The following is a 9,781-nucleotide window of genomic DNA, read 5'->3' as shown; positions in this document are numbered from 1 at the left end:
GCCCGTCCATGGGGCATGGGAGATCTTTAAATCCCATAACCCTTACAGGCAGGTAGGTGGCACAGTGGATAGAGTGAGTGGGCCTGAAGTTATGAAGACACCTTCCTGTGTTCAAATCTGGCATCATATGCTAGCTGTGTGACCCTGGGTCACTTAACACTTTTTGCATCAAGTCCTCCTCTGTAATATGAACTGGAGTAGGAAATGGCAAACTTCTCCTTTGTCTTTGCCAAGAAAACCCCAAATGTGGTCACAAAGAATCAAGACAGGACTGAACAACAACATATAAGATAAATATAATGGAGAAGCTCTATTTTAACTGATTTGTTACAAGATACATTTTTGAAGGGGATTCCTCTTCCGGTTAAAGCTTCAGAGAATTTGCTCTTCCATATGTTGTTATTACTGTGACATTTTTGTGCCATTTCTCAAATATTAAATAAATCAGCTAACATGCTATCACTTAGCTCTACCATTTGCTCTGCTTCAAGAAATCATATAGAAAAAAAAACCCTAGACTTGGAACAGAAGGATGAGATGTCAAATCTTACCTCAACTTACCAGTTGACTTTACTTACTACTTTGGTGACCTAGAGCAAATCATTCCACCATTCTGTGACTTGATTTCCTCTTCTGTAAAATGGGCATATTGATCCAGAGATAATCTCTAAGGTCTCTTTTCAGCTCTACCATTTTATGACATTCCACTTAAAAACAAAAGAATGCATTTGAAGGTAGGTTGGTTTCCATAGCAAAGGAATGGAAGCTACTTAGGTTATTTTAGATGCTATGGATTAAGGTCATTGACATTACACAACTTACATCAGGTGTTCTTAACTTTTTCTAGGTTATAGAACCCTTTGGCAACTTCTCAGAGCCATCTCTGAGAAGAACCACTTCTCAAAGTAGCAATTTTTTTTTATCAAATAAATAAATTAAGATGGCAAGGATTACAAAGGATACCAAGCAATTATATTGAAATAGCAATCAAAATATGTGTACTTTTAATCCTGGACTATAGGTTAAGGACCCCTTTTCTGTAGGTTTCCATTGTCCATGGTAGAAGAGGAAACTGGTTACTCTACCCACTAGTCACTCTGAGTTAATCTAAATTATCCAATCAGTACATCTTTCTATTATCCATGCTTTTTCTTTTTGTAAGTAGTAACTTGTGGTCTGTTGGACTAATTGTCTAGGTTGGAAGTGAATATTTGTGACTGATTAAGTTAGAAACCCAGTCAGTTCTAAGGCCACTTCTGAATAAGTGTAATAAAATAAGATTTTTAACTTGCTAAGTTTTTATTTTGCAATGAGGTTTGAGGGGAAAAACTCAAAGGGAAACTGATTGAGTGGAAACTCTAGGAACCTCTTTTGTGTTCAGGTGGTATGTGACTTCCAGATATGACTCAAAGCTGATCTAAATTTCTAGGGTTCCTGTGAAGTAGAGTTCTTTGCCTTCCTGTTATTTACCCTAGATTTATTAAGATGCATGTTTCTGGTCAATTTTCTGAGACTGATTTCATTTTATTTTAGAGAATAAACAAAGGAGAGAAATGATTTGAAATGAAATTGGAAACCAAAGGGAAAAATGGTATGTATTTTGAACTGCCTATATCCATACCCACACTTATATGCATCTAGTTACAGAGACAGTTAATTGGTAGAGAGGATAGAGAGTTGGACTTGCAGTTGGAAAGACCTGAGTTCAAATCCTGCCTCCAACATTTAACTCTGAGTAAGTCACTTAACCCTACTCAGTTTGTTTCCTCATCTGTAAACTGGGGATACTAACAGCATTTATCTTACAGGGTGATTTTGAGGTGTTGCAAACCTTAATGTCCTTTTCTGTACATATTAGCAATACAAAACCAAACCCTGAGTTAAAAGTGACACTTTCCTACTTTCCTAGAAGAATTTCAGCAGTCACAGAGGCTTAAATTAGAATGGGAATATATGTAGCCTGTATTAGAATGAAAAAATGACTGTTTAGTATTCACTGGACATACTTTGTCCTTTCTCTTCTCTGTACCTTTTCCCATGCTATTCTTTCTACCTGGAATGACCTTATTTCTCCATCTTTATTCCATTCCTTCTCAGTCTTTTTAAAATTTATTTACTTAATTAATTAATTTATTGCTTTTTGGAGGGGGAAGGCAGGGCAATTGGGAGTAAGTTACTTGCCCAGGGTCACACAGCTAGTAAGTGTTAAGGGTTTGAGGCCATATTTGAACTAAGGTCCTTCTGACTCCAGGGCCAGTGCTCTGTTCACTGCACCACCTAGGCTCCCCCCTTCTTAGTCTTTCATAGACAGCTCACATGCCTCCTCCTCTGTCTTTCCTTATGGCCTCAGCAAGAAACAGTCTTTCTTCATCCATCTCCTAGAGCACCAATCTCATGGCTCTTGTCACACACATAAGCATTGTTAATGCTTATTCACGCATCCCTCTGAAATTGTAAGTCATTCTTGAGGGAAAGTCCCCCAACTTAAGACTGTCATGGTACTGATTATTGCTGTTCCTTGCACAGAGTAAGACATGAATAAATATTTGCTGAAATGAATAAATGTGTGACAGTGAAGTGATTGCTTGGAGATGTGCAGGTGTTGGATCTTGTCAGTGTTAGACACTATTCTAGGAAACAGGTTCAATGTCTGTGGTCATGAAAGTGACAACTAGCTAGCTGCATGACCTTGGGTAAGTCACATCCATCTCTGGGCTGAAGTTTCTTTATCATATGAGTTGAACTAGAGGGTCATTAAGAGTCTTTCCAACTTTAATATTTTATAACCATGAAAATTGCAATTTCCTTGTAATGGGAACCTTGTAGTATTTGTTTGCATTCTGATACAAATCTACTTGGTACTGATTTAGTAAGGAATATCTACTACTGTACTGTTCTACCATATCTCTCATTTTCAACGTGTCTCTTCCTTCACACTTAGCATCTTCTCTAAGCTTCTTTTCTTTATTGTTACACACTTAACATCTCTTAAAATCCTTATTTCTTCTCCTCAGTAGTCATGCTCAAGACCTGCTGCTTTTCTTTTCTCTACCATTAGAATGAGCTGGTAGGTATAGCCCTTAGGTGCAGTGGGTAATGAGTATTGTATAAATAATTAATAATACAATGGGAATGGAAAACGTAGTCTGTCAGCAAGGATCCTGAGAAACTGGGACAGCTGCTGACTGACCTTTGCAGTCAAAAGACAGCTTTGCATCTCATCACATTTTATGCCAACTCTCAATCTGCACAGTGGCCAAGAAAAAGTTTTGGCAAGAAAGACAGGGTGTGGCTATGAATTAGCCTCAGCTGCTTCTACCTCCCCCCTTCCCCCGCCCCATGTAGGTATTTAAACTTAGTTTAAAACAAAATATTTGTTTATTTATCTGAAGTGAATAGCACTAAAATACAGCTTCCTGATTAACTGTCACAAAATCATGTTTTCCTTGATTGCTACATTATTTAATTCGGTGATTCTCAAAGGTTTGGTCTCAGGACCCTTTTATACTCTCAAAAGTTATCAATGTCTCCCCCGTCCTCCAAAGAACTTTTGTTTACGTGAAGTATATCTACTGATGCTTAACACTTTACTAATTAAATCTTGTTATTATTTCGTAAATTGTTTTAATCTCATAGACCCCATGAAAAAACCATTAATACTTTGTAACAGTGGGGGATGGGTTAGGGTGTGAATGGTCCAACTATATTTTACTGCATGAAGCAAATACAGACAAAGTGATTTTGTTTTGCACCATCATGAACTAAGGGTTAAGCTGTAATAAATTTGTCATTTTTATCAATAACTTAGTAGAGAGATATAAAGTGTCCTTAATAAGTTTGCAGAAGATATGGTACTTAGAGTGATCACTAATACTATAGATGTTAGAATTAGGATTCTCAAAAGATCTCAGTAGCTTATAATGATGGGCCAAACTGAATGAGGGCTTAGTAGGGTTAATTGTATAGCTTTCCATCTCAATTCAGAAAAGCGATTGCATAAATTTAAGACTGAGAAGACACACTGTAAGAGCAAGCGCCCAGCATACTTAGAGAGCAGTATGTGGGGGAAAGATTTGGGAGATGTTCACTCATTACTAATTAATGGTGACCCAGCAGTGTGATATAGTTCCTCATCTTTCTGCAAAATGTCTTCAGTTGCATGTAGTAGAGTTCAAGAACAAAAGAGATAACAGTCCTACTGAGCTCTGCTCTGTTCATACTAAAATTTGAATATTGCATTTGTTTATGGGTGCTATTTTTCAGGAGAAATATCGAGAAACTTCTTTCTGTATCAAAGGAGGGGAGACGGGGTGAGACATTTTGAGATTTTTTCACACGGAGATAGTCTGTCAGGAACAGAGAAATTCTGTTGTCAGAGGATTGGGCTGGGGCATGATAGGTTATCATGTGGAACAGGGATTAGATTTAGTCTGTCTTCAAATGATAATTTGGAGAGTTTTAATTTTAACTAAAAACAAAAATAAAACAACTTAGAAAATTTTAGAGATGTACAAAAATGAAATGTGAGCTAGTGAGTTTATAGAACAGTAGAATATCAAAGATGGAAGGAGCCTTGGAGCCCATCGAATTTAGTTGTACCTCAAAAGGAATGACCTTTAAAGCATTCTTGACAAGTGGATTTCTTTTGCTTAGAGACCATCATGTAGGGGAAACCCATCACTTCTTGTCAATCAAAGTGTTTGAGTAGCATTTGGCCTAAATGACCTCAGAGAATTTTTAGAACTCTGAAGTGCTATGGTTCCACAATTCACTCTTGGCTTTGTGCTTTGAAATGTGTGTGTGTGTGTGTTTACGCACATGCATGTGTGTGTGACACAAAGACACGCACATATGTACACATGTCTTGACCAACCCTCTCCTTTTATAGATTAGCAAACTGAAGAATGAAAAAAAAACAATATTAATTGAGGGCTTGATATGTACATGGCACTTCCCTAAATATTATTGAGCATAAAAGTTGCACAGCAAACCAGCAAAAGAAAACATAACATATTAGCATGTTAGATTTGGTAAAGTACTCAGAGATTATCCAGGTTATTCCACCAAAAGTCCCTCCTATGACCACCCCCATTTCCAGTTGGGCTTCCAACATTCACTTATTCAAGTGAGAAGGAACACACTATTTTTAGAGTGTCTTAATCTTCTTTATGATAGCTCTATTAGGGAGTTTTTTTTTCTTTTTATCAAACCTAAATCACTAACCTCTCACTCAGAAATTTCAGCTAGTTCTCTAAGTCTTCTCTCTGGGACCAAACCAAAAAGTTTAATCCTACCTCCACATGACAGCCCTCCAAATAGTTGGAGAACAACTGTATTATGTTCCACTGTTATGTTCCACCTGAGTCTTCTCTTCTTCTAAACAGATTTTACTAATTCCTTATGTGTCATGGTATCACATCCCCTCATCATTTGGTCATCTTCCTCTGAAAGTATTGTCAATTACACTGTTCTCCATACTTATTTTTACCTTATTTTATTGGAAGTTGAGTCAACAAAGTTGAAAAAAATTATCTCAACAATTCCTGTTAGCTCAGGATTCTCTACCTATGAACAGAAATGAACTGTATAAAATACACTATATTTCAAAATGATATTTTTCCCACCATTGCAAAAGTTTGGTAAATTTCTGATTTTCACTGCCTTATCATTGTATGAGGATAGGGGATATACTTTTCATTTTTATTAACGTAAAAATTAATTCCATATAAAAGAATAGATCTTAAATTTCTCTGTAACTTGTAGATTTAGGGAGTGTGTTGAACACAGAGATTCATGGAATATAGATATTAAGTGACTTGCCCGAGATCACAAATCCAGTGTGTATAACTGGAACTAAGATCTTCCTGAGTGTGGGGTTATTATTCTATCTACTACATCATGTTGCCTCACATTTTAGAATTGGCCATTCTCATACAATTTGAAAATATGAGGGTGTGGGAAAGGGAATCCTTTTTGTGAATTGTTTTTAAAAAATGCTGGCCCCAATCATATTTAACCAATCAGCAATGTCTTATTAGATAACATTATTCTTTGTTCATTTGATTATTCCAAAAATATGTAAAAGCATTGAAATTGTCTCTTTTTTCTGCATTCAAAAAAGTCATTTCTATTTATATTCCAAATAAAGTTACGATGCAAATGTGGAAATATTCCATTTTAGAAATTGTATGAATGGTTTTAGTGTTCCTGACTTGCTTGACAAAATTGCTTACAGAGAACCCTCAGGCCACCTGCTAGGTACAGTAGTATTTATTGGGAGCTAAATTAAGGGCTGAGTGCCAAGGTTGGCATTGAATTGTAGAATAAAAGTTCTTTCTCATCATGCTATATATATGGACCTTTTTTTTCTTCTGGAAAGACATCTTTAAGTTCCCTGGAGAGAACTGTCATACTTTTATATGTATTTTTTTAATTTTTTAATACTTAAAAAAATAAGAATAGAAGAAAGGTCACTCTGGTCTTTTGCGTTTTCCAGTTTTGCAAACATACTGTTAAATGAGTCCTCCCAGCCAATCAGCCTTTAGCTTTTTCTGATATAACTATGAAGAAGGATTATGTTGAACCTTTGCATATAAACAGCTATATTATTCTTGTCACTTATTCTTTGTCTATATGGTGCCAAAATCACTTATTAAAGGATTTAAAAAAAATTAAACCATTTAAACAAACTAGCGATTGACATTATGTAGAGCAAAAAGGACCCTGGTGTTTGGACTACTTTTACTTTTGGTTGAAATTAATCCAAACTTGATTGTCTCTGTAGAAATAGTACAAAAGCTATATCTTAACCAATAGAAAACTTTGGACTATATTTTGATTCACTCTAAGAAGGTGATTTGGAACACAATCAGGTCAATCTCATTTAAAAAATATAAATTGACTGCTAAAATGGCTATTTCATATATCCTAGATTGTTGGACTTTAACAACATTTTAAATATAAGCAATATACATAAAAATGAGGTCTCTGAAGCACTGCAGGTAAGGTAAAAATTTGCTTAATGGAAAATCTTTGCACACTCACACAATAAAATCATTTGACTTTTTCAAACACATGTGACTCCATTAGTTGAAAAAAATTTCCATTAGATGAGAGACACAAAATGATCATGAAAAATGTTCTTTTTCTTCCAATTTACTCTAAATCAAACACTCAATAGTACAATATGTTTTAGACTAATTAGTTTAATCCATTTTTAATTAAGTTGATGTTTCTATGTCAACAAATGGTTTTTAAATCATTGAAATCTCAATGGTTCAGATGATGACCAAAAAAGCAATATTTAGCAAAGAACATTTATTTTTGTTTTTTAACTAAGGAAAGAAATATCTCTCCATCTATGGTTCATTTAATAGCCACAAGCTTTATGTGAAAGGTTTAGTAATAAAAATATTATGAGCTATACTTACTTAAGTTTCATTATAAACTTGAGTGTTTTCTTAGTAAAGAAAGGATAGAAATAAACTAAATGCCAATTCCCTTCTTTAAATGATGATTTTTTAATAGGTTAACTCCCTGTAATACCCTTCTGTTCATCATTCTCTATCTCTTTCATCTTTCCTTCTCTTCCTCCAACTCCAGCTTTCTGTATCTCTTTCTCTGTCTTTCACACAAAGAACCCTACCTTATAGCAAATGAATGAACAAAGAAACAGGTACAGTAAGTAAAATGATTGCATTGACATCACATTAAAAATTCTATGGAATTCTGCTGTAAAGTATGTTTTAACATTCAACATTTAATATGAATTCTAATTTTTATTCTTCAATTTATATTGTTATGGTCATCAGGTATTCAGTTCCCTTTTACTCTGTCTTGTCTCCTCAGTATTCCACATTTTTTTTCTTTATATTCAACTGAAGTGGCAAAGGCAGGTCAATGGCAGCTTGTAATTAAGAGAGGATGTGTGTTTAAAATTTTCTTATCACAAAATTTAAAAAAATATATATTCTTATATGGAGATATCAGATGAGCAAAGAAATGTACCAATAGTGAATGAATGTGAGAAAAAAAATAACCTTTAAAACTGTAGTATATATCAAATATACCATTTTCCCCCAGTGACTTCAATAATCAACCAAACTTTGTTTTTCAGATAGGGTGACTAAGACACAAAGAGGAATAGTAAGCATTAAGAAAAGCTTTTTTTATCTCTTACTCTATCATTTTGTTGCTTTATTTCTGACACAAATCCATGACTGCCTGTTAAGTTTTATTACTTGGGTTTACTAATGAGAAAGAAAAAAAATAATGTGCATATTTCTCAATCCCCTTTGGAAAAGCAAAACAGAGGCTATGCTGCCCTGATTTGTGAGAACCCACCATCTCTATCAGAACATTAATCTCTGACCACAGTACATATGACCCATCTCCCACTCATGCTGTATTGTAACTGCTTATTCAAAGTATATCTTCTTAAAAGATCATAATTTGAAGAAGTTAAGATAATCAGTTAAGGAATATCAACATCGTATATCCTTGCTATCCTGACTTGTGACTTCCTACTACACTGAACTGCCCCAGATCCATGACCATACTATACCCCTATATCACTAAGGCAATATTCACAGCACTGAAAGCAACTATGGATATACTGGCATAGTTCTGAATTGCAAAATATAACAGACTCTCCATATATAAGACAGAAACAAAACATTTATTCAGACACTAGAAAACCAACTTCCCAAACCAGAAAACCTGATTCATCATAGCAATAAAGAAATCCATTCACAATAACACTGCAGAGAGCAACATCATCCAAAAGCCTTCTACCTGCTCGGGCCTTCCCACAAACAAATACTCACAAGCTTAGCTCTTTCCTTTCCTGTGTGCTCTCTTTCCCTCCCCACTAACTGCTCTGACTCCTAGTTTACTCTGGGCTCTGTTCTACCTTTCCTACTCCACCCTTCAGCAAGTTCCTCCCACCACATGTCCCATATGATTATATTTGGCTAATTAAGCAGGATCAGGGAAGATGTTAAAATACCCTTCAGCCTATTAAGGGGCAGGGAAGATCTTCAAATTCCAATTACCATTACAATCCCAATCCCTTTTTTTCACTTTCTCTACATAGGTAAAACTTTCCTTTCCCCAAACCTCTTTCTACTCCTTCCTCTGGGAACAGTAATCTAACAATACTTCCATTTCTTCTGAAAAGATATATTGATCTATGGCCTATTACTTCTCATAATTCCCTAGCCCCTGGATCCTGATGTATGCCATATACTCAATTAGAATGTAAACTCTTGAGGGCAAGGACTGTCTTACTTTTGTATTTGTATTTCTAGCATAGTGCTGGCATTTAGTAAATATTTATTTTTTCATTCATTCATTATTAGAACCAACTATTTTGACTTTTTTGACTTTGCTCTTTTCATTGGACTATTTTTGTTTGATTGGTTCATTTCACAATATCTAGTTCTTATTTAGATTGGAGTAATATCTAAACATCTAATTCATGCCCTTGATCTCAATGAAAATTTTGTCTTTAAAGAGTCTACAAAATAGAGCAGACAATAAAGGATAGAATTTATGTATAAGAGAGATGCCAAACATCTCCAGAAAAAAAATGACACATCTGCAGGAATGCTTAGAAGATAAAAAATGAATTATATTGGGGTTATGCCAAAGCTCTGCCCACCACTGAAGTGAGAACAAATGCTGATAACTTGCTGTTAATAGAAGACCATGATCATTTTAGTATTATCTGTTTGATATTTTATGATCTGTTATAATAACAAATCAGAAAGACTTTAAAATC

This window comes from Petaurus breviceps, unplaced genomic scaffold (assembly GCF_028583685.1).
Source record: "Petaurus breviceps papuanus isolate PSGF00001 unplaced genomic scaffold, PetGlider_PUasm1.0 140, whole genome shotgun sequence".
Lineage (NCBI taxonomy): Eukaryota > Metazoa > Chordata > Mammalia > Diprotodontia > Petauridae > Petaurus > Petaurus breviceps.
The sequence above is the reverse complement of the archived record's forward strand: the minus strand, read 5'-3'. Positions refer to the sequence as shown.